The 24798-nt window shown below is 44.1% G+C and overlaps 1 protein-coding gene across 2 annotated transcripts in view; it reads left to right on the top strand.

The window, feature by feature from the left end:
* Positions 1–24798, top strand: part of LOC146859657 (astacin-like metalloendopeptidase) — a 564873-nt gene that overhangs the window by 38925 nt on the left and 501150 nt on the right. The window lies entirely within an intron of this gene.

Here is a 24798-nt window from a genome sequence, read left to right as displayed (position 1 = left end):
CCCAGACCCCGTGTATGTACGAGTCGAACCCCCACCCGTGTATGTACGAGTCGTACCCCCACCCGTGTATGTACACCCGTGTATGTATGAGTCGAACCCCCACCCGTGTATGTACACCCGTGTATGTACGAGTCGTACCCCCACCCGTGTATGTACGGTGCGTACCCCCACCCGTGTATGTACACCCGTGTATGTACGAGTCGTACCCCCACCCGTGTGTTTACGGTGCGTACCCCCACCCATGTATGTACACCCGTGTATGTACGAGTCGTACCCCCACCCGTGTATGTACGGTGCGTACCCCCACCCGTGTATGTACACCCGTGTATGTACGAGTCGTACCCCCACCCGTGTATGTACGGTGCGTACCCCCAGCGCTACGCGCTGGGGCTACGCGCTGGGTGTACGCACCATACATACACGGGTGGGGGTACGACTCGTACATACACGGGTGTACATACACGGGTGGGGGTACGCACCGTACATACACGGGTGGGGGTACGACTCGTACATACACGGGTGGGGGTACGACTCGTACATACACGGGTGTACATACACGGGTGGGGGTACGCACCGTACATACACGGGTGGGGGTACGACTCGTACATACACGGGTGTACATACACGGGTGGGGGTTCGACTCGTACATACACGGGTGTACATACACGGGTGGGGGTACGACTCGTACATCCGCGGGGTCTGGGAGGGGGGGGTTCGGCGCGTATACGGGCACATGTCTCCATGGTTGCTATTGCAGTTAGGTCCGTACGGTGTATTTTCCATACGGTTGTAAAATTGGAAGGACGGGACGGATCGTACTTGCGCGGTCGGACTTCATTTTTCCGATTCGTAGGGTAAATCGTCCGAGGATGTGTCGGACACATTTTCCGACCCGAGGACGTGTCGGGGACTTTTCCCAATGCGATTGGTATGTATTTTTTCCCATACGAATCATACTTGCCAGTTTGTACGGTACTTGTACGATTCGTACAGAAAAAAATCCGGATACGATTCGTACGAGGAAAATTTCTCCAGGATCGGAATCTGCACCTTGATTGTGAACAACAAAAATAAATACATGTTTGCAAATAAAAACGTTAACAATAAAAACTAACATGTGTCTCCTTTTTTTTATTTGAATGTACATATAAACTTTAAAAATAAACTACATAATAAACCTTAAAAATGTACTGTTCCTAACTCCAAAACCAACTAAACTCAAGAAAAGTGCTTGATAATAAACCATAAAAAATTACTAAACCAACTCCAACACCAACTAAACAGAGGGAAAGTGCTGGATAATGAACCATACAAAATTACAATTACAATCCCAAAACCAACTAAACTCAGGGTAAGTGCTGGATAATAAACCATAAAAAAATGCTATTCCAACTCCAAAACCAACAAAACCCAGGGAAACTGCTGGATAATAAACCAAACAATTTACTATCTAACTCCAAAACCAACTGCTGGATAATAAACCAAAACAAATTACTATTCCAACTGCAAAACCAACCAAACTCAGGAAAAGTGCCAGACAATAAACCATAAACAATTACTATTCCAACTCCAAAACCAACTGAACTCAGGCAGAGTGCTGGATAATAAACCCAGAGAAATTACTATTCCAACTTCAAAACCAACCAAACTCAGGGAAACTGCTGGACAATAAACCAAAAAACAATTACTATTCCAACTCCAAAACCTACTAAACTCAGGGAAAGTGCTGGATAGTAAACCCCCAAAAATTGCTGTTCCAACTCCAAAGCCAACTAAACTCAGGGAAAGTGCAGGATAATGAACCCAAAAAGATTATTATTCCAACTCCAAAGCCAACTAAACTCAGGCAAAGTCCTGGATAATAAACCTCAACAAATTACTATTCCAACTCAAAACCAACTAAACTCAGGGAAAATGCTGGATAACGAACCAAAAAAAATAATATTCCAACTCCAAAACCAACTAAACTCAAGGAAAGTGTTGGATAACCCACACCCCACCAAAAAAATGACTATTCCAACACTAAAGCCAACTAAACTAAGGGAAAGTGCTGGATAATAAACCCCAAAAAATGACTATTCCAACTCAAAACCAACTAAATTCAGGGAATGTCCTGGATATTAAACCCCCCAAAAAATTACTATTTTTAACTCCAAAACAAGAAAACTAAAGGAAAATGCTAAATAATTTAAATGTATAAACATAACAAAAGATAAAACATTCCAATTACATTACACTCAAGTCATGAAATATTGCTAGGTAGTGTAGCTAGGCCTTAGGCCGCCCATGGCGGCCCCTGCGTTTGCCGCTCGTGGCACACGAATCTTAGATCAGGTGGAGATGAGGTGGGATAGGTTGGGGGCTGGAGGCGATTCCTGTGGCCACCGCCCTGAGACAGCCGCAGGTAATTTCGGGGGGGGGGGAGGGAAGGGGCGCTGGCCACTGCCCCTAAAACGAGTGCCTAGGGTGGACCACTAAACATATTTACTCTAAGACTGCAGGCAGAGTAGACCACTCATGTATGATTGCAGACAGATCAAAGAGAGAATGAGACAGTCAAAGTGTTGCCAGTTGCACGTTTGATTGCTGACAGAACACCAGCGTGGGGAAACTATTAGCCATTTAGTGCTAGTTGGAGATCTACTATTCTTATGTTAGTTACATTATGTAAGATCAAGTGAAGCAAATCAGTGACAATTTTTACACAGCTCACAGCTACAGAATGAAGTGTTTCTAACCAAACCACAAGGAGCTAGAAGAGAGCCAGACACGACGGATGGTTGGGCTATATTCTAAGGGGTGACGGGAAAGCAATTTCCTGACCATTGGTAGGAAAGTGCCTCTTTTTGATGGTTAGCCCCCACTTTGTGCCTGATGTGCCTGATGTGATTTCAAACTGTAATTGGACTGGGTCCTTGGTAATCAGATTCCCAGTGCTAGATTACTTTACCCAAAAGAGTAGCACGATTGGCACAATTTCTGTCCCCCCCCATATATTTCCTTAGTAAATGGTACCCTTGGTACCCAGGGCATGGGTACTGAAGATGGTCCTCGGGGGCTGCAGCACTGATTATGCCACCCCAGGGCCCCTTCACCAAGGTTATGCACTCTGCCACTGCAGGCTGCGTCTCTTGGTGCATGAAACTCTGAAGAGCCTAAATTGGCACACAGCCCTGTGTGCCATGCCTCCCATACACTGCATAAGGTATAGGTAAGCCTCCCCTACTGCAGGCCTTCAGCCCTAAGGCAGGGTGCACTATATCCTATGTGTTGGCATATCTATATGAGCAGATAGGCCCCTACAATACCCAGTCTATTCTGTGATTTTGTAAGTGAACAGGGAAGCCAAAAAGAGTACATGGGCTGGACACTCGTCAAAACGAGATAACTAGCTCCATGATAGCTTGACTGATTTCTAAGGTGTTTGGAACTGAATATCTTGTCTTAATAAATCCTCACTGATGGCAGTGATAGATTTGTTAATATATTCACACAGGAGACCCTTTTGAGGGTCCCCTTAAAATCTACCAGGCCCTGGATTGGTTTCTGACTGGTTTTCGTCAGTCTGCCACCACCATACAAGTTTCTGAACTCATGGGGTGAGGGCCAGTAAACGCTATTACACTCTAAGCCACTCCATTCTATGACACTCTAGCCTACTCCACTCCACTGTACGCCTCTCCACTCTATGCCACTTCACTCTATGCTATTCCACTCTTGGCCATTCGTGTATGCCACTCCACTCTACGCTATTTCACAGTCTGCAACTCCACTGTACACCGCTCAGTATATGTCACTCCAGTCTACTACCCTCAACTCTACGACTCTCCACTTTACACTATTACACTGTATGCCACTCCAATGTACGTCACTCCACTCTATGCTACTCCACTCTACCTTACTCCACTATATCACACTCTACTTCACGCCACTCCGCTCTATGCTATTCCACTTTATGGCACTCCACTCTATGCAGCCAAATTCAACATTATTCCACTCTACACCACTCCACTGTACACTACTCTACAGCACTCCACTCTATGCTACTCCACCGTATGCCACTTCAGACTACCTCACTACACTCTACCCCGCTTCAATCTAACACTCCACCCTACGGTATTCCACTGTACACCACTCTACTGTATGCTATTCCACGGTTTGCCACTCCACGCCACTCAAGTTTGCGCTACTACTCTATACGTTACTACACTGTACTCTACACCACTCCCCCCTATGCCACTCCGCTCTACGCCACTTCACTCTCTCACTCCAGTGTATGCTATTACACTGTACGCCACTCCACTCAATACCACGCCACTCCATGCTATTCCACTGTATGCCACTACATTGTACCTCACTCCACTCTACACCACTTCATTCTAACCATCTGCACTTTACTGTGCACTATTCCACTCCATACAAATTTGCTCTATGACAATCCACTCTGCCACTCCACTGTACGCTACTCCACTGTATACTACTCCACTCTACCACATTGCATTCTATACCACTCCACTGCATGCTATTCTGCTATATGCATCTCAACTTAAACAACTCCAGTCTACGCCATTCCAGTGTACTCCACTTCACTATGTGCCACTCCACTCTACGCTATTCCACTGTAACCACTCCATTCTGCGTCATTCTACTCTACCCTACTCCACTCTGACACTCTACTATACACTAGTCTGCATTCTGCTCTGTGCCAATCCACTCTACGCCACTCCACTTAACTCCACTGTATGCTGCTCCACTGTATATCACTACACTGTACCTCACTCCATGCAACTAAGCTCTACATCACTCCACTCTAGGTTACTCTACGTTATTCCACTCTATGCCAAACTACTCCACCCCACTCTACTTCACTCCACTCTACTTCACTCCACTGTACGTTATTCCACTATATGCTATTTCACTCTACCACACTCCACTCTACACTATTGTACTGTATGCCACTCCACTCTATGTTACTCCAGTCTCTGACATTCCAGTATACATCACTCCATTATACACCACTGCACTGTACGGTATTCCACTGTTTGCCACTCCACTCTACTCTATTCCACTGTAGCCACTCCACTCTACGCCACAATACGCTAAGATGTTCCACTCTATGCCACACCACTGTATGGGCCACATACATCAACATAAGGACTTTTTAAGGAATCGCTATTTTGGAATCGCAATTCCTTATGCATGTAGGAATCGCAAAATATATTGCAATTCCTACACTTTACCTAATAGCGATTCGCAAATTGCTATTAGATAATGTCACTCCATTCATTCCTATTGGCCCATAGGAATGAATGGAAATGCATTCTCAAATTGTGAATGCAATTCTAAGAGTGCCAGGGGGCCTAAGGCCCCCCTGATGCACCACCCCCCAAAAGGTAAGTGTGCACATGTGACACAAACACATACCACTTTGAAAAATGCATTTTTGTGCATTTTTCAAAGATTTTGCAAATGTACATCAACTTGAAGCTGATGGTAATTAGCGTTTCCTAAATGCAAAGTTGCATGTAGGAAAGGCTTGATGCATCTCAAATAGGGAATCAAATTTTGCGATTTCCTAAATGCATTCACAATTTAGGTAATCGCAATAAATTGCAATTACCTATATTGCGAATACAAAAAGGTACATACATTGGAAAAGGTCTTTTTCCAGTTGAAAACGGTTTGCGACCAGAAAAAAGCTTGATGCATGTGGCCCTTATGCCACTTAAGTCTATGCCACTCCAGTTTATGCTGCTCCACTCGATGCGACTCCACTGTACACAACTCCACTCTACACCACTCCACACTAATCCATCAATACCACTGCAGTGTATGCCACTCCACTGTATGCCCCTCCACTAAACGCTATTCCACTCCACTCTAGTCCACTCCACTCTGTTATTTCACTGTATGACACTACACTCTACCTCAGTTCATTGTACGCCACTCCACACTACTCCACTGTACGCTATTACACTCTACCTCTCTCCACTCTACGTCACTCCACTGTACACTTTCCCAGTCTACACCAATCCACTCTATGCCACTCAAGTCAATGGCCTCCTCCCTCATGGCAGCTCTCCTCCCATCCCAACCTTCCATCCCCCTCCTGCCTATCCAAATTTCCTATTCCCATTCCTACCTCAAGCACACGCACAACTAAGCATAAATAAACTTCAGACACAAGATCACAAACAAATGCAAGACATAAAAAAACTCGAACATTAATGCACACAGCAGACACCCACCTCCCTCACCACCCCCAGCCTACCCCCCAGGCACCACACATACAAAGCTCTCCACAGACACGCCATATCCATAGACACCGTAACCGCAGACCCCTCCACAACACCCAGCATTCTTGCAGATACCACACTAACAGCCACAGACCCCACCACAACACCCAGTATTCCTGCAGACACCACACCAACAGACACAGACCTATCCACAACAACTAGTATTCTTACAGACCCCACACCAACAACCACAGACCCCTCCACAAAACCCAGCATTCCGGCAGACACTGCATACCCACCGAAAGACTCCTCTATAATACCAAGCACATCCATATCACACACACCAAAAACACAAACACTCACAGTCACTCACACAACAGACACTAACACAACACACTGAATACAGCAGACCCAGCTCACACTTCTGCTCCCCCTTCCTCCCCACCCGAACTCCATCCCAAACACGCTACCTATTTAACCCATGAGGATGTCATATTTGCCCTTGCCCCTATGAAATCTGACACTGCTCCCATAGTCCCAAAATCCTCTCCCACCACCAAACCAAACCCTTCCACTTCCCACTCCATCCCTGAAAAGCATCACCACCCCTCCTGAACCATCCCTAAAAGTAAAATAATTATAAAACCCCTCCCTCCCCCAAACCCATCCATTTCACTTCCCACTCCACCCATTCAAAAAAGCATCCTCACCCCCCTGAACACAGCCCTAAAGAGAAAACATAAAAACCCCTCCCAAAGATAAACTCATTCCGTCCACTTCCCCCTCTACCTCTGAAAAACAGCATTCCTATCCCGTAAATGCAATCCAAAATCCCCAAACCCAATAAGACCCCTCCCAAAACTAAACCAATCCCTCCCTAAACCTCTGCCCCTCCTTCCCAAGTACCATCTTTGAGGTGCCTGCTATGCCCAATGGATGCCCCTTTGCGAGGAGATTCCATGGCAGTGTCAGTAAGGGCAACTTTTGTGGCACAACATTGTGATGTGGAACATGGACACTGAATGGACTGGTAATTGGCCTTTGTTTATACTACTTTTGTGACATACTGAGATGCAGGAACTGAGTCAGAGTAGCACTATTTATTCAAAAGAACAATTTAAACAATAAATGTCAAAAGCACATCATTAATCAGAAATGACTAAGCAATCTGGCAAGTAACAAGTGTCAGAGACACATCTTTGAAGAAGAGACAAAACATGCAATCTTAGTAAGTTTAGAATCAAGGCAATGCAAAGAAGCGAGAGAGAGAGAGAGAGAGAGAGAGAGAGAGAGAGAGAAAAAATGAATTCCAAAATAGAATGAGCATTACAACCTCAATAGGAAATGCTAAATAAAATGGTTAACCGGAAGTACCTCAATAGGAAATGCTAAATAAAACGGCTAACCGGAAGCACCCATACAGGTCGTGACCCAAGAGCTCACTTGTGCGAGGTGGTCGACGAATGGACGTGGGGCAGTTCCTTTAATGAGGAACTGCTGACCACAAGTCCTGATTATGTTAGATGTTTGACCATAAATCATAACAAAAATTTGAACATTTATCGAAAACAATTTGTGTAACTTCTCGCAAACGTTTCAGAAAGCAGAAGATTGCAAAAGGTTAGAGGTCACTTGTAATTTCTAAAGCTGTGGAAAGTCCCAGTTGGCCCCCACTCCTACTCTAAGCCAATTGTGTTCGTCTAAATGACAGATGCATCCTGTTATTTCTACATCTTGATGTTCAGAAAGATGTACACGACGAGGTCATAGGGGAGATACATCTGAGCATACAGGAGGGCATGGGGCCTACTGCCTTTGTAGATGCTCAAGGCAGTTTGGACAATTTTGAAACAACCCTGTCTATGGGCTGGCAGGGACAATTGAGACTCTTATGCTTCAGATGTGGACATAATGGGCCCGGGGCACTATATGGTAAAATTAGACCCTGCTTCAGGGACCCAGGGCACCAGCCTTTCAGGGATCCCCTTGATAGAGGCATAGCTATCCTGCAGAGTGTTTTTCCATTGACCCATTAGAATGGCTCTCACACTGATTCCATGTAATCACATTGACTGAAATTGCTTTTTCATGTGGGTGGTGTGTGAGAGTCCAATACAGAGTTGTAGCAGAAAAGGTGTGTTTCACACTAATGACACATTCATACAGATGTTTCTTTGAGATAAAAACATCCCCTGGGATGTGTGCAATGTGAGTGTGTCACATGCACTATTGCATCTTGGTTAGAGTTTCAGTGAGCAGGTCTCATGGTAGTTGCAGTCATTTCAAACTCACTTTACCAACACTTGAGAAATGATTACCTGCATGATGTGTCTAGATCTGCTGTGGCATGGCACACAAATGAGAAGGGGCAAAAGGAGTATAGTATCTAGGTTAGAGTTGAAGTGGCAGGGCCTTGTGGTAGCTGTAGTCACTTCAATCTCACTTTACCAACACTTGAGAAATGGAAAGCTACATGAACAGTGACCATCAGTAGTAACATGGCAGACAAGCGATAAAGGATAAAATATATGTGTGACCAAGATTAATAGTTGTGATATTGATGAGGAGGTGCCATTGTGGAACACAAAATGATGCACACATCCATATCACTGTATATAATGTGCAAACACATGTCCATTTGTGTACAGTGTGTCTGTGCAGTAGCAGTGTTTTTATCCTAGGAGGTAATTCTACAGATGTATTTTGAATATTACTTATGAAACAATCCCAGACAGGGTTCCTGTAAAAGTGAATATTACTTATAGAGGTCCATGGTGGGGCGTCCTTTTGCTGAGGAGTCTGTGAAAACTGGTAGTCATCTGACTTACCGCCGATATTGTCTGTGACGGAGTAGATTTTGGACGGGCAGGAACAGCAGCAGCTAGACGTGTCCGATGGGCTCGATGACGGTAGAAGACATGCAGAGGTGAGTAGAGGTGAGTTTTTGGCTTTATATACCTCCCTTTCCGACATCTCAGATGTGGTGGTTGGACCGCCATGATCCCACAGCCTCACTGGCCCATTACGCAGTTGCCGGGGTCAGAGTTGGCTGACGGTATCGATAGTTCGCTGGCGTTATTTGCAAAGGCAATTCCACTATCTACTGGTCGGACTGCCGAGCTCACGGTGGTCAGACTGCGAACGAAGGTATGGTGTCTACGGACTGCCTAATTCGTAATTAGGCCCTCAGAATCCATGGACTAATCACGGATTCTGGCAATTTGTAAACTTTTAGCAACCCATTTATGTCATAGCAGAAACCTCCAACCACAAAACAATATAATAATAAGTGATTTGATATAAAGTGTAACTTCCACTTATCATACTCTGACACAGTGAATTTCTTCAGCACTATCCTGCAGGGCCTTCAATTTGTGCAGCGGACCAAGTCTCTCTCCGCTTTCTCATCTCTCGTCTGCCTCTCCTTCTCACCTGCTGGGTCACCGGTGATGACATTCACAGGGGGAGAACGTGACCTGCTTTCTACTCTTAAGTCAGTGGTAGGCTGGGAGGGAGAGGAGGAGACTGTTCCCTGATAAGGTACCTCTGACATAGATTCTTGCATAAATCAACCTGGATCTGGACACAGTGCTCATCAGCAATCCAAGCCACCAGTGTCTACAGCTCTAGTGGCAGTGGCAGATGAAGAATGATGCTGCTACAAATAACCTTTTCAAGTGTGTAGCTGTCTTGGGCTTCGGCTAGCCCACTCACTCAGGAGGATGAGATTCTAGAACACAGTAGTACAAACATTCCAGCACCCCATCGGCTGATCCCTGCAGATAGATTAAGGTCAATGAATGTGGCTCATTGCAGCTGAGAGAGACTGAACAATATACATGCTGGTTCCTCGAAAGAGGTAGAGGAGCCTTAAAGCAGTTTTTCAGAGGATCAGTAGCTTCAGATTCAGACATACTTGACACACTATGTATAAGCCAAATGTAGGCTCATTTTTCAGCAGACGAAAAGGTAGTTTGTAGAAATATTTAGCATACATCAAAGCTTTTACTTTTAAAGTTAAAGTTTAATAAATCACTTAAAATATTAAATACATTTTTCAGTACACAATTATTGGTATGCCAGTAGGACAGATCAGTCTGTTGGGGAACCAGCTGATGGAATCTGAGAGTAAGTGGCAATGCTCATCTTTAAATCTCACACTGATAAACCCAGTCTGTTGTCCTTCTGAGGCTGGTAAAATGGGTGCCAAGTTGGCTATCAATAATGTAGGTTTTTAGTATACTATGTGAAACTGCGAAACATGAGTTAGTGAGTGCCAATTAAAATACAAGTTGCTACATATGTAGTACCTAGATTTTACTAGGAAGTTCAAACAGTGCTCATGGGTCCCTAGCTAGACATCTAAATTAATGAGAATACATTCGGTAAAGTAGTGCTTAAAGTCTGTTTATTTTTCACAAAACAAATCTATCACTATCACTGAAGCCAGCGGTGGTTCCATTATTTCCAGCCAAGTGGTATTTTTTTAAGCAAGAGAGATCAGCCATCAAAGGCAGTGAGTAAAATCTCAGTACTTGCCAGCGTGAAATTTGAGGAAATTGCTGGACATCCATAACAAGGCTGTAGATCAGTCTACTAGACTTTATTTAAATAATGTTCAGATGTCACCAGTGTATTCTTGCCACTATTTTCCTAATAACCTTATCTCCTGCGTCCCCCCCATAAGGATGTCAATAAATAGTGACCAGTTTCTACCAGTGATTTAGGGCCAAAATGCATTCATGTATGCAATTTCACACTGGATTGGCAAAACCCTTAACTCTTAATCATTAGCGGACACAAACCACTTTGCGGGTCCTACTTTTTGGTCCATATGTGCTCTTCTGGATTAGAACTTAGTGTGATGGTCCTGTAGCACCTGTCAGTACTACCATCTGTTTGTTCCCACCCTTTCTGTTACTCAGAGGTATGCTGCAGAGATGGCCTCTGTCACATACACTATTTCCCTTATAAACTGACCACAGAGAGAGACATGGACATTGTGGCATTAGGTGGAATGATGTTACGAGCCTCAGAGCACTGTATGTGGAAATGTACTGTTCATAGTAACCTGCCCTGAACTTGCAAGCGGACCAGTACTCCCTCAGCACTCCTACTATACATAGCAGCAAGGAGGCTAATTATATAAAGGTGGGGAGTGTTGTAGAACCATTGCCTAGTTCATTAATGTGCAGGATAACTGCCTTCATGATGGTAGCACAGTCCATAGTAGTCTGCGAGTTTAGTAATACCACCAATTATACCCTTAGCGCATAGCTAGAGTATTGGGAGTTTTACCCGGGCTGGCAAGACACCCTGGGGACGATTCCGATCTCAGTCGGAAGGGCACCGAATCGGGTTCGGCCGTAGCGGATTCGATTCCGATGCTTTTTTTCCGACCGATCCGTACACGGATCCGGACGACGAAGTACGATGTGAGGATGTGCAATTCTCGACCAAATGAGTACGATGCTCGAATCGGACAGCTCGACCGAGTCAGAGTGTCTGGCTCGAAAATGCTTCCAAAGTCGGACTTCGGGGGTCCGCGTCGGACCCCCCGTCACCCGCAGCCATACGATTTGCACACAGGGGGAGACCCATGGGTCTCCCCCACACAGGCATGTACGGCGCGGATGGCACCAATGCTTACCCACTGTAGGGGGCGCACTTGTTCAAGACATACCCATTCAGTCAATGGGAGCGCATGTAGGCATCGTACAACTGGCTCCCATTGACTTCTATGGGAGTCCGACCGAACTGAGTCAGACAGCATACGTGCGCATCGTACTCGCTCTGTCAGACTGTAGGGGTCCAGCTCGGTCAGAAAACACTCCGGATCCGACTCGGTCGGAGTGCTTTCCGACCCGGATCGGAATCGGCACCTCAGTGTTAAAGAGCAAATGCTGCAAGGAGCGTATGACTTAGGTAACCTAGCAGTCCCTGATGTGCCGCACTAATACTGGGACGAACCATAAACTGCGACATATACCTGGATGGTTCAGATTACAATATCTCTCTTCATCAAACATATTAAAAAGTAGAGGGTTAGAAATACAAGACAACCCCATTTTGAAAAGATGTTAAGGAGGGATTCTCAATAAAATGATGTAATTGGAGTGGTTTCCATATTTCTCCTAAGCACAAGAGGCGGACATTCTGATGCTCTAAGGACTGTGAGCTATTTATAGTAGGTGGCCTTTTTATGAGACATTTAATGTATCTGTTTCTATAGAAAAGCACACATTTACGCACATCCAACTAGGACACTTCTTCAGAGCTGGTTTTTATAGTGCATTGTTTGACACCTTCCAGGAATGTCCAGATCTAAGAGGAAAGTTCCATCTGGCTATAGCAGTATTAGAGAGATTACTTGCATTTTAGGTTCTTCAGCCCAAGGCAGATGAAATTCGGATTTAGGTTTTCTGCTGACTGACATTTAGAGGGGGAAATGCAACGCTTATATTTTTAACTAGTATCTTGGAATGTCTGACGCAAATTAATACAGTTCAAGATCCTGCACCAGGTATATATCAGTGAAACTATGTAAGTTTGATCAATTTCTGTCCAATGACTAGAAGCTCGATAATTGCAGGGTTGTTTCTTAATTAGATTTGGGCTGTCTGAATAGTGGAACTTTGGTTGAGAGTGTTCAAGAAAATGCTGGACACAACTAAAAACTAATTTGATTGTTTGTTACTGCACTTTATGTTGAGACTGATTATTATAGATATTTGAAAAGCACACTTATCACCCCCAAGATGTCTCTCAGCGCTCTGCCAAACCACACAGATTAAGTTTGGTTGAAATTAAAAAACTAAATACCCATGTTTCAGGAGTTTTTTTTTACATGAGACTAAATTGATGCGGGAGTGTAGATATAGTGGCAGATGGTTCCAATAGTGAGGTACTTTAAATATTTTGAGGGGAGCACTCCGGTTTTTTCTTATTTTTACCTAGATCAATTAACTCAAAATAGGCGTGCTGCAATGGTTGACCTGCTGCCTAAACAGGTCTTGATTAGAACTCTTGAATCCAAGTACTTCACCTTGGCCTTTGCGCACTGTTGCCTGAAGCTGCTTGCTTAATAGTCATTTATCATCTTTCCATTTCAAAGCGCACCATAAAAACGCATAAACTGTTTGTTTATAGTGATAATTTCTTCATGTGTTCGTTTATTTCATAATTCATTTATATCTCATTTATGAATTCAAACATTCTTCTTTTGTGTGATCCACTTATAAACCAACCGAAACTATTTTTTCATCACATCCATTGGTTTATTCAACATAAATCTTTCTTTCGTTTATTTGTGCCCAATGCATTTCGGGCCCCTCTGGCCCTTCTTCGGGGGCTGAATTTCTGAAAATTATACAGATAACACATTATTTAAACTTGAATTTCATCGTGTGCACAAGGAAACACTGTAAACATTATATTTTACTCTTCAACAGATATTAAGCTCTACCCTCTTTCCTTGAATTAAATCCAACAAGAATCTTTCAAAACATGTTCAAAAACATCCGAGATTGTTGTTCTGTGAACCCTTACTATGTCCAGCTCTGACTCAATTTTCGTGAAAGACAATAATATAGCGAACAAAGTAGCAATGAAATGCTAAAACACACACACCTATATTGTAGTGGCTTGTTTGTTCACGCTGAATTAACCGAGACCATAAATCAACTGAAGCCGTGGCTGCTGAGTCTGTAAAATCAACCAAAGAAACCAACAATGTAAACCCCAACCGCTTACTGCTGCGCTCTCATTTAATATGCTTCACTTTGCTGTATCGCTGAAATTCGAGTTACCTTTCTGTTGTTTCAAAATATCCCAGTTCGTCTCACTTTCTGCAAACTAGAAGGCTGCTTGCCTACCGCAGCGCGTACTCGTTCCTCTCCACCCGTTTCGAATTCCTTTAATGTCAACTCTGTTGCATCTGCTGTGCTCGGTACTACTAGACAACAATAACGGACTACTCTTTGAGACTTCATACATTGTGCTAACTGTGTTTACCCAATCTATCATGGAGCGTCTGTGGCATATATTGAAAAAACTTTATCCATGCACAATGGTACCCATTGTTGCCTGTGATGTCTCCTCGACTAATTCTGGATTTCCTATGAACCATCGCAATTACAAACAGATTGTGATGCGTAATAAAACTTAAATCAGGGCTGATCCTGGACATAAATGAAACTTTTGACTCCTGATATAGAAAATAAAAATAAAATAAATAAATAAAAATTACGTGAAAAAATACAATCAATCACAAAAAGTCGCTAAATACGTGTCTTCCCATTTTTCAGACTTGATGCAAAGTGGGTCTTTTACCATAGAACCCATGACTCATAAGGGTCCTTCAATATCCCATAGTTAATACTGTGCCTCATGACCCCGATGTTAGGTGCAATATTTTTGCAGAAACTACGCACAGTGGAAATAGTAAACAATGATGAGATCTATTTGTGTACTTTGGATATAAAATCCCTATATACTTCCATCCCACATGAGGGGGGTATGGAAGCTGTAGAATGGGCCCTACTAAAACAGTCCACCATAGGAGCAGACAAAGTTTTCTTATTGGAAATGTTACATTTCTGTCTCCATCATAGTTATTTCCAATGGGAGAATCAATTCTTCTTACAGCTCAAAGTTACATCTATGGGCTTTGCTGGAGCTCCAGCGTACGCTAATACGTACATGGCTATGTTTGAAGAAAAATTCATTGAATCTGATAAAGAATGGACGGACAACATGATGATGTATTGTAGATTCATAGATGACATTTTTCTTATTTGGGGAAACAGCAAACAATTGTTGGAAACAAAAATAACACAATTGAATGTAATGGATGAACATATAGATTTCACGCACACCATCGACAAAAAATCAATATCATTTCTGGACGTTTTGATTACTTTAACGGAAAATACCATACAAACTGAAGTATTTCACAAACCGACCGATAAAAACAATACATTGGCATTCAACAGTTTTCACTCCCAGAATTTGTTCCAATGAAGATTTGTATCAAAAGAATGTGAATATCATCAGAAAAAGATATGAAACTAAAGGTTATCCTCAAGGAGTAATAGAAGGAGCCATTTCACAAATGAGTAAAATAAATCGAGAGGAATTACTCATATCTCAACCAAAAAAAAACACTTAAAAGACAAGTTTTTGTTTCCACTTTTTCCACAAGTTCAAATCAATTGAAAAGAATCATCAATAAACGATGGGAAATAATAGAAAATGAGAGTGATTTTAAGGAACTTTTTGAGAAGAAACCAGTTTTTGCCTATAAAAGATCAAGGAACTTGAGAGAACATCTTAAGCTTCAAGAGATCAAAGTGGTTGATGAATTCAAAGGAATGCGCAGATGCCAAAATTGTGTGCATTGCAACAAAGTAATGAGCGGAAATACAATTCAACATCCCCACACTGGGGAAACAATCAAAGTAAGACATAATTCAGACTGCAATACAGGCAATGTAATTTATGGAATTAAGTGTCCATGCGGTTCTTTGTACATAGGTAAAACAGAACGCAAAATCAAAACGAGAATATCAGAACATAACAGTACTATTCGAAATAAGAATATGAAAAGTAATTTAGTAGTACATTGGATGAAATTTGGTCATAATATCTCCCAACAGAAGATTTATGATAATTGAGAAGATCGAGCACACTCCTGGTAAAGATCTGGGTAAAACTCTTCTTCAGCGAGAGATATTTTGGATAAGAAGGTTGGAGACGCAGGAGCCAAAAGGAATAAATGATAAAGTGGACCTGAGTTGTTTCTTGTAGATATTGCACCTAACATCGGGGTCATGAGGCACAGTATTAACTATGGGATATTGAAGGACCCTTATGAGTCATGGGTTCTATGGTAAAAGACCCACTTTGCATCAAGTCTGAAAAATGGGAAGACACGTATTTAGCGACTTTTTGTGATTGATTGTATTTTTTCACTTAATTTTTATTTATTTATTTTATTTTTATTTTCTATATCAGGAGTCAAAAGTTTCATTTATGTCCAGGATCAGCCCTGATTTAAGTTTTATTACGCATCACAATCTGTTTGTAATTGCGATGGTTCATAGGAAATCCAGAATTAGTCGAGGAGACATCACAGGCAACAATGGGTACCATTGTGCACGGATAAAGTTTTTTCAATATATGCCACAGACACTCCATGATAGATTGGGTAAACACAGTTAGCACAATGTATGAAGTCTCAAAGAGTAGTCCGTTATTGTTGTCTAGTAGTACCGAGCACAGCAGATGCAACGGAAGTGACATTAAAGGAATTAGAAGCGGGTGGAGAGGAACGAGTACGCGCTGCAAGCAGCCTTCTAGTTTGCAGAAAGTGAGACGAACTGGGATATTTTGAAACAACAGAAAGGTAACTCGAATTTCAGCGATACAGCAATGCGAAGCATATTAAATGAGAGCGCAGCAGTAAGCGGTTGGGGTTTACATTGTTGGTTTCTTTGGTTGATTTTACAGACTCAGCAGCCACGGCTTCAGTTGATTTATGGTCTCGGTTAATTCAGCGTGAACAAACAAGCCACTACAATATAGGTGTGTGTGTTTTAGCATTTCATTGCTACTTTGTTCACTATATTATTGTCTTTCACGAAAATTGAGTCAGAGCTGGATATAGTAAGGGTTCACAGAACAACAATCTCGGATGTTTTTGAACATGTTTTGAAAGATTCTTGTTGGATTTAATTCAAGGAAAGAGGGTAGAGCTTAATATCTGTTGAAGAGCAAAATATAATGTTTACAGTGTTTCCTTGTGCACACGATGAAATTCAAGTTTAAAAATTGTCATATCTGTATAATTTTCAGAAATTCAGCCCCCGAAGAAGGGCCAGAGGGGCCAGAAATGCATTGGGCACAAATAAACTAAAGAAAGATTTATGTTGAATAAACCAATGAATGTGATGAAAAAATAGTTTCGGTTGGTTTATAAGTGGATCACACAAAAGAAGAATGTTTGAATTCATAAATGAGATATAAATGAATTATGAAATAAACGAACACATGAAGAAATTATCACTATAAACAAACAGTTTATGCGGTTTATGGTGCGCTTTGAAATGGAAAGATGATAAATGACTATTAAGCAAGCAGCTTCAGGCAACAGTGCGCAAAGGCCAAGGTGAAGTACTTTGATTCAAGAGTTCCAATAGTGAGGTGCCAAAAAAGAGAGAGCGGCTCCTGCGCCTGACCATATGAATACCCTGGCAGCGCAGTAGCAGTTATTTACTAGATCTAAGGTTGCAAGTAAGAATGTAAGGTTGCAACTTATTCTGTGGGTAGCAAGGCCCATTTCCATAAAGAGACTTATGGACCAGACATTGGAGCTTAAAAATGGGGCGCTTTCTGATAGGCAGCCAATGCAGAGATCTCAATGTGGGTTCAGCAGGAGAACGAGAGGGTTGGTTGCAGACCTAATGCGCTGCTGTGTTCTGTATCACATGGAGCTTGGAAAAAAAACCCTCATTCATTGGAACCATTAGAAAGTTTTCATAGTCCAGGCGACTCATAAAACATTCCTGGGCATGGGGTTTTCTAGTCTGAAAGGTTAGCCACCAATGTCCCCGCTAATATTTTTCCTCTGTGTGCGGCAGTGTAAGGTCTCTGTGCGCTGCAGCCAGGGCCATGTGCCCCAGGAACCAGACCCCGCGTGTGGGTGCAGCAACAAATATTAGTGCTAAAATCACTCCGAACCTTTGCTTAAAAAGTGAAAAGATGGTACATTTACATATATACAGCGTTACATGAAGGATCTTAAGGCAGGTTTGCAATTTAGATACACACACCATGACATGCATTGGTTACACACGCAAGTACACTTCGGCATTAGAAAAGCACAGGACTCCAACGGTGATACCATTATACGATTTTACTAAAGATTTTCAACTGGAGCTTTGTTTATAGGGAGGGGAAATTTTGGGAGCCTATACAAGATCACATACCTGGGAATACATGCAGGGGGGCACATGTTATGCCCCCTTTGTGTGCATGCACCCCCAGTTCCTGCAGGGCATGGATTTGGCAGTCCATGACCTGCAGGAATTTGCTTTGGAGTTCCCATTGCGGTGCTTCTTTTATAGGCACCGCCGTGGGATAGCCTGCCAGTGAAAAAAAAGTCAAAATCTGGCAGGAGGTGCTCACACGGGTTTGGTGGTGCGGGAGCAGAGTGGTTCCACACCACCAAACTCATATTAAGGCCCTAAATCAGCATGGTAATCCCAGCATTTGTAGTAAGACCAGCAAACCTGCCAGTAGCAACAACTAACAGTAGTTCTTGGATAGCAGACAGAGCAGCAGGAACACCGAATGCATTGCAGATGTACACTTGTGCAGGAGAGGGCAAAAAGACATCAAGCATTTGGCAACAGAGGTTCTGAGGAATAATATCTAAGCATGTTTTGTTTATATTTCCTTTATACAATCTACTGAAATTTCTTATAAGGAACAGTCATACCATTGATCATACTCACATACCTTCTGATTAAAACAGTGGCATATAGACTACTTCACAAAGTTATGTATAGATATTAATATAGTGCGAAGGTAGCTGGAGAGCAAATTCTCTGTACCCTCAAAGCCAAAAAGTTTCCATGTAAAATTTGTTTGAGTAACTGTAAATCCAGCAAGACCCTGGGTTTCTTGTATTTGTCACTCATTGTGGTTTTCACCCATGATGCACGTGGAGGATCACCAGTACCTTCAATATCTTTTGCTAATAGGGCACTGCTGTGGGGCAAATTGTGTGAGTATTCATGTTAAGTGCAGCGCCCATCACACGCTGCAATTAACACAAATAATTTCTCAGAAGCACGCAGAATGCCCTGTCCAGGGCCACCCTAAGAGCTGGGGGCGCCCTGTGCAACTATGTTTGTTGTTGCCCCCATGACCACCTCTGCCACAAATTCCCTCACTACCACCCTTTAACAGTGCCCTTCAAGTCTCCATTACCACTCTCTCTGAGATGCATTCCTTTTTGTTTTATAGCACACCTCATACAAGTGTATGGTGTCAGAGCACTTTACATTATCCACTTATCCCCTGGAGCTGGGGGTACCACAGGGATCCTCGTTGAGCCCTACTATGTTCAACCTCTATGTGAAACCGCTGGCTGGTGTCGTCAAACAGTGGGGTCTTACGATGGCCTCATATGCGGACGACACACAGCTAGCGGTGACACTTAGTGGAGACCCTGAGGTGGAGGCCCCCAGATTCCGAGAGGGTCTGATGGCAGTAGCAAGCTGGCTTCGCACCAACTGCCTTCAGTTGAATGCCACCAAAACAGAGGTGTTGGTACTAGGGAAGCACGCTGAGCTATGGGGTAACCAGAGGTGGCCATCAGAGTTGGGTGTCACTCCCATTCCAGCTTCTGGAGTGAGAAATTTAGGCATCTGGTTGGACTCTGCGCTCACCTTCAGGGACCACACCAAGAAGGTGGCTGCCACGTGCTATGGCATTCTGCGGGGAATAAGGCCGGTTTTAAAGTACTTTGATCCCCCTACCAGACAGCGTGTGGTCCAGGCCTCTATACTATCTCGGCTGGACTACGGCAGTTCACTGCTGTTAGGGGTGAATCAAGCGGAGGCCTCTAGGCTCCAAATGGTACAAAATGCCGCGGCACGGGCCATAGTGGGCCTCCCTAGACATTGCTCAGTGTCTGGTACCATCACGGCCTTACATTGGCTCCCGGTCAGACAGCGGATCCAGTTTAAAGCGCTGTGCCTGACCTTTAAAATTTTGAAATCTTCTTCGCCGCCGGCACTTGCCAACCTACTCACGCCCTATATTCCTTTGAGATCCTTGAGATCGGAGGGGCTTCATCTGGCTGTCTGTCCACGCTTTAAATTGAGCAGTATGGGTGGCCGCTCCTTTAGGGTGCTCGCGACAGGTTTATGGAACTCGCTTCCGGTACACATCCGAGCTCTTGAAGACCTGCTCGCCTTCAGGCAGGCGATTAAAACTTTCCTGTTTCCCGTGTTTGTTTATTTTCCTTTTCTTTTATTGTGTGTTATGTTATAGTGTCTGTCAAAGCGCCAGGACGCCTCTTTGCTGGGGCAGCTGTGCGCTATAAAAATATAAATAACATAACATAACATAACATAACATTTCACACACATTAAACAGAGTCAATCAATCATAGGTATGTAAATCAGTGTATAAGAAATGGTACATAAGTCAGAGGACAGCAAAGTGTAGGAGTTACATGTCATCCATACTGATAGGCTGTATAATTTAAGAGTGTTTGGTGTGTAGAAGCGCAATCTCGGAATTTAAAATGTAACACCATGGTTTGGAGTTCTCTTTAATAGGAATTGCTTTGTACCCAAATTAACCCTTTTTGCAACATTAGGATAATGAATGGCTGGGGAAAAAATTGTAACGCTCTAATCTATACCTTGCAGTATGCATGAAGTTCCTTGATGACAGTTAATAGTTTACTCTTCTATATTAGGATTTTATCTTATAAACTGCAGTAACCAAATGACATCTCTGACAAAAGTAGTAACCTGCTAACCTATTTTCATTTTATGCACTTTGGAATCTGCATAGTGCACGTTCTTTGCAGCAGGCATATTAACCCTCTGGGCTACCTTAAAACTTCCACTACAGAAAACTCAGAGTTATCTTGACATATTTATTATAGCATGAAAATTGCTAGAGACAAGAAACCTCGCAGCTCGTGCTTTTAAAACAATAATATACCAGCAACACGGAGTCTCCACCTAAAGTCTGCACACAGTACACTGGCACCAGTCACACTGCCCTAGAGCCAGCCCTGGCCCTGCAGCCGCGCCCTATTAACCAAAGAAATGCAGCACGTCTACCAGGGACCTCTTAAGGATTTTGGGGGCCCTGAGCCAACCTATTTTGGGGGCGCCTGTTCAGAAAAGGTGTTAATTTATTATTTAATTTCAGCTCTTTCATGCCCTCTTAGGCCAGATCACTGGCAGTATACAGCCGCAATTATCCAAATTCTGAATGTGTTTACATATAATGTTCAGGGATAGTGATGTGTGTTATCAATATTGTAACACATCAGCAGTTCACTAATATTACTGCAAATAATATCTGTGACACACTCCCATTTCTCATACGTTTGGTGCTATTGCTATCTGAAAGAGACCTTTTTATGGATGATGCAGCAAGTCTACCAGGGACATCTTAATAATTTTGGGGGCCCTGGGCCAAACCTATTTGGGGGCACCTGTTCAGAACAGGTTTTAATTTATGATTTAATTTCAGCTCTTTGATGCCCTCTTAGGCCAGATCACTGAGTATACAGCCGCAATTGTCCAACTTCTGAATGTGTTTACATATAATGTTCAGGGATAGTGATGTGTGTTATCAATATTGTTACACATCAGCAGTTCACTAATATTACTGCAAATAATATCTGTGACACACTCCCATTTCTCATATGTTTGGTCCTATTGTGATCTAAAAGAAACCTTTTTATGGATGTTGCATGAAAAATAAAAATTTCTCTGCAGAATGTCTATAATAGATTCTCACATGTCACCCACTTTTAAAAAAAATTAAGGGATAATGGTACTCAAAATAATCTATTTAGTAATTACTCAAGGTCATCACTGCAAGACTATCAAGAGGCTCCCATGAAAGGCTGGGGCCCTCGGCCAGCGCCCACTTTGGTCATGCCTTAAGGCAGATTGTGTGCCACGCTCTATTTACAAAAGACATGCAGCAAGTCTACAAGCACGATGTGTGCTTTCAGAATCACCTGAAACCACACGTCATGCTCGTAGACTTGCGAGAGGTCCCAAAACAAAAAATGAAGGAACCTTCTATACTAACTGTACAAAACATATAACCGGTACTTTAGAACATGTGAATACTTCACTGATAACTGCACTGGAAGACGGCAGAACAGCTACAAAGTTTGTTTTACATTTGTAAAAGTTGTTCAGTATCACATTTTACATGTATCCAACAACTGTGAAATTGAAAAATGAACACATTCTTTAAAAATAAATGCTTGTACACTTGCTGCAATTCTTTTGTTAATAGAGCGTGGAACACAATCTGCCTCGCTCTATTAACAAATAAAATGCAGCAAGTCTACAAGCACTACGTGCGCTTTCAGGTGATTCTGAAAGCACACGTCATGCTTGTAGACATGCTGCCTTTTATTTGTTAATAGGGCACAGCTGCGGGGCAGACTGTGTTCCTTTATGAAAGTATTACATTTTGATTGCAACGCATGACGGGCGCTGCGATTAACATGATTACTTTCAAAAAGGCACACAATCTGCCCCACAGCTGCGTTCTTTTAAACAAAAGAAATGCAGCAGGAGCCACTTGCTGACAAACTTTGGGTGGTCTCTACCTTGCCTACTACAGAAAGGAGTGACCGTTTTACGTGCCGCGTGCATTTTAAAAGTAGCGTCGCGAACGGTCCTCAGCTGCATGTGCATGCTTCACTTATTACACTGCGCGCTATGGGAGACATAGGTGTGCGCGCGCACCTTACAGGAAACAGTGGTAGCCACTGAAAGGCTTTTCTGAGCATACGCATAAGGCCGAAGCATATTCCAGAGATTGAACTCACATGTTCTTTCATGGACAGATTTTCTGCAATTAAACTGCTTAGGTTGTTTACTGCTTTTTAGGTCTCACCTACGCAGCGCGCATTCGCTGCATAGGAAAGAGACCTTTAGTCATCAGCACAGCTTTCCCTGCAAAAACATGCATGTGTTGCATTGTTTCCAATGGCAACGCGTGCACGTCTGGAGATTCACTTGCGGGAGTGAGCAGCTGGCGCCATATGGTAGTAATTATCGCGCCATGCCGCTCGCTCCCGCGAGGGAATCACGCAGGCCCCTTGTTAGACCCGGCCCTCGTAACATAGCTAGACCTGACCCCTGCACCTCACACCAGCCCCCAAACCCACGGCCTAGCCGATCCTTCCCACCAGAACTCGCACGCACCCAACACGGACTTCCCCGTCCGTGGCCTTCTGCCCTTCGGCCACACCGGGCCCGCGTGCCCACTTCATGCAACAAAATGGCCGCCCGGCCCCAGCGCGACCCTGGCCTAGAGGCGCCACTCCGGCTGGAGGACATCACGCTCCCCTTGGGATGAGAGAGGGAGGAGCAGTTTCTATCACACCTCTGCGCTTCCCTGGGACGGTGGGTTTCGATCGACCTGCCGGCCTCCCCGAGGGCTGGCTCCACGCCTGCTGGGTGTCTGGGACTCCTCCCGACCTGGCCCTGAAAGGATCAAAAGACAATGGCAGGAAACCCCAACAAGCGACCCCCAGGTGACAAGACCCCTGCCTGCACGGACTCGGGACATCAAAGAGGAGTCGCCCTATAACAAGGGGTGCTCTGGGACTGTCCGGCAGATTCGCCTTGGAACACCTGAGCCCTGCTGAGTGACTCGCGGCTCCCTGAAGATCGTAAGACCTCCGAACTTGTGCTTGAGCCCTGCTGAGCAACTCGCGGCTCCCTGAAGATCGTAAGACCTCCGAACTTATGCTTGAGCCCTGCTGAGTGACTCGCGGCTCCCTGAAGATCGTAAGACCTCCGAACTTGTGCTTGAGCCTTGCTGAGTGACTCGCGGCTCCTCGAAGATCGTAAGACCACCGAGATTGTATCCGAGCCCTGCTGAGTGACTCGCGGCTCCCACAGACTCTCTTGGTCCCGCCGGACCCCACGACGACAAGCGTATCCCCCAGCTCGAGCATTGTGAGCTGTGCGACGGGTACGCTCCTGCATTTGATCCATATCCCCAAAGACTGTCCCGCTACCTCCCACTCCCCTCCAAGACTCTGAGAGCCCACACTCTGCTTGTATATATTTGCCGTGCTGATCATAAAGATCCTACCACTCCAATCTGATAAAGATTTGCTCGTAAGAACTCCTCGTGTGGTGTCTCTCTGTCGTGTGGTGCCGAGTGTGCGATCCTAGATACGAGGTTCCTCCCCTGAGGAGTCTCCCGCCAGTGCCCGGCTACGATACCTCGAGGGTGGGTCTCAGGGCAGTCAGGGCCCCCTCCGGGCCCCTCTGAGGTCGCCTTCTAACACCCCTCATCTCTCCCCCCTGCTGCCGCGTGAGGCGCACGCGCTTGTGCTTGTTTTTATAGGTGAAGAGCGCTTAATGTGTCTCATTTCTTTAATAATTTCTTTAATAAACTTACCTCAAAAATCCACCTCCACGTCTTAAATTTCATTTTCACAGGCGGCCTCTGGAGTATTAATCTATGGTTAGCCCCGCCCCTAGAGCACAGGCGCGCACCCGGCTTCGGAGTGTGGCTTAGGTTAGAAAGGTAGCCTTTGACAGTGCGGCCGCGCGCGCACCTGTCACTCTGGCCACTATTTTGGGGCTGTTTTGACGGCGTATGTTGCAGGACAAAAGCGACTGTGGCGAATCGAAAGCAGAAAGACCCACATCAGCCGATCTCTAGCTAACTCTGCCACGTATTTCACACTGTCTCCCAGTTCACTCTGCAGTCCAACACCCAGGTACCCCTCCGCGGCAGCTACTGCTGTTAGCGCTCCATC

Source organism: Triturus cristatus, chromosome 3_1, assembly GCF_964204655.1.
Source record: "Triturus cristatus chromosome 3_1, aTriCri1.1, whole genome shotgun sequence".
NCBI lineage: Eukaryota > Metazoa > Chordata > Amphibia > Caudata > Salamandridae > Triturus > Triturus cristatus.
The sequence above is the reverse complement of the archived record's forward strand: the minus strand, read 5'-3'. Positions and strand labels throughout refer to the sequence as shown.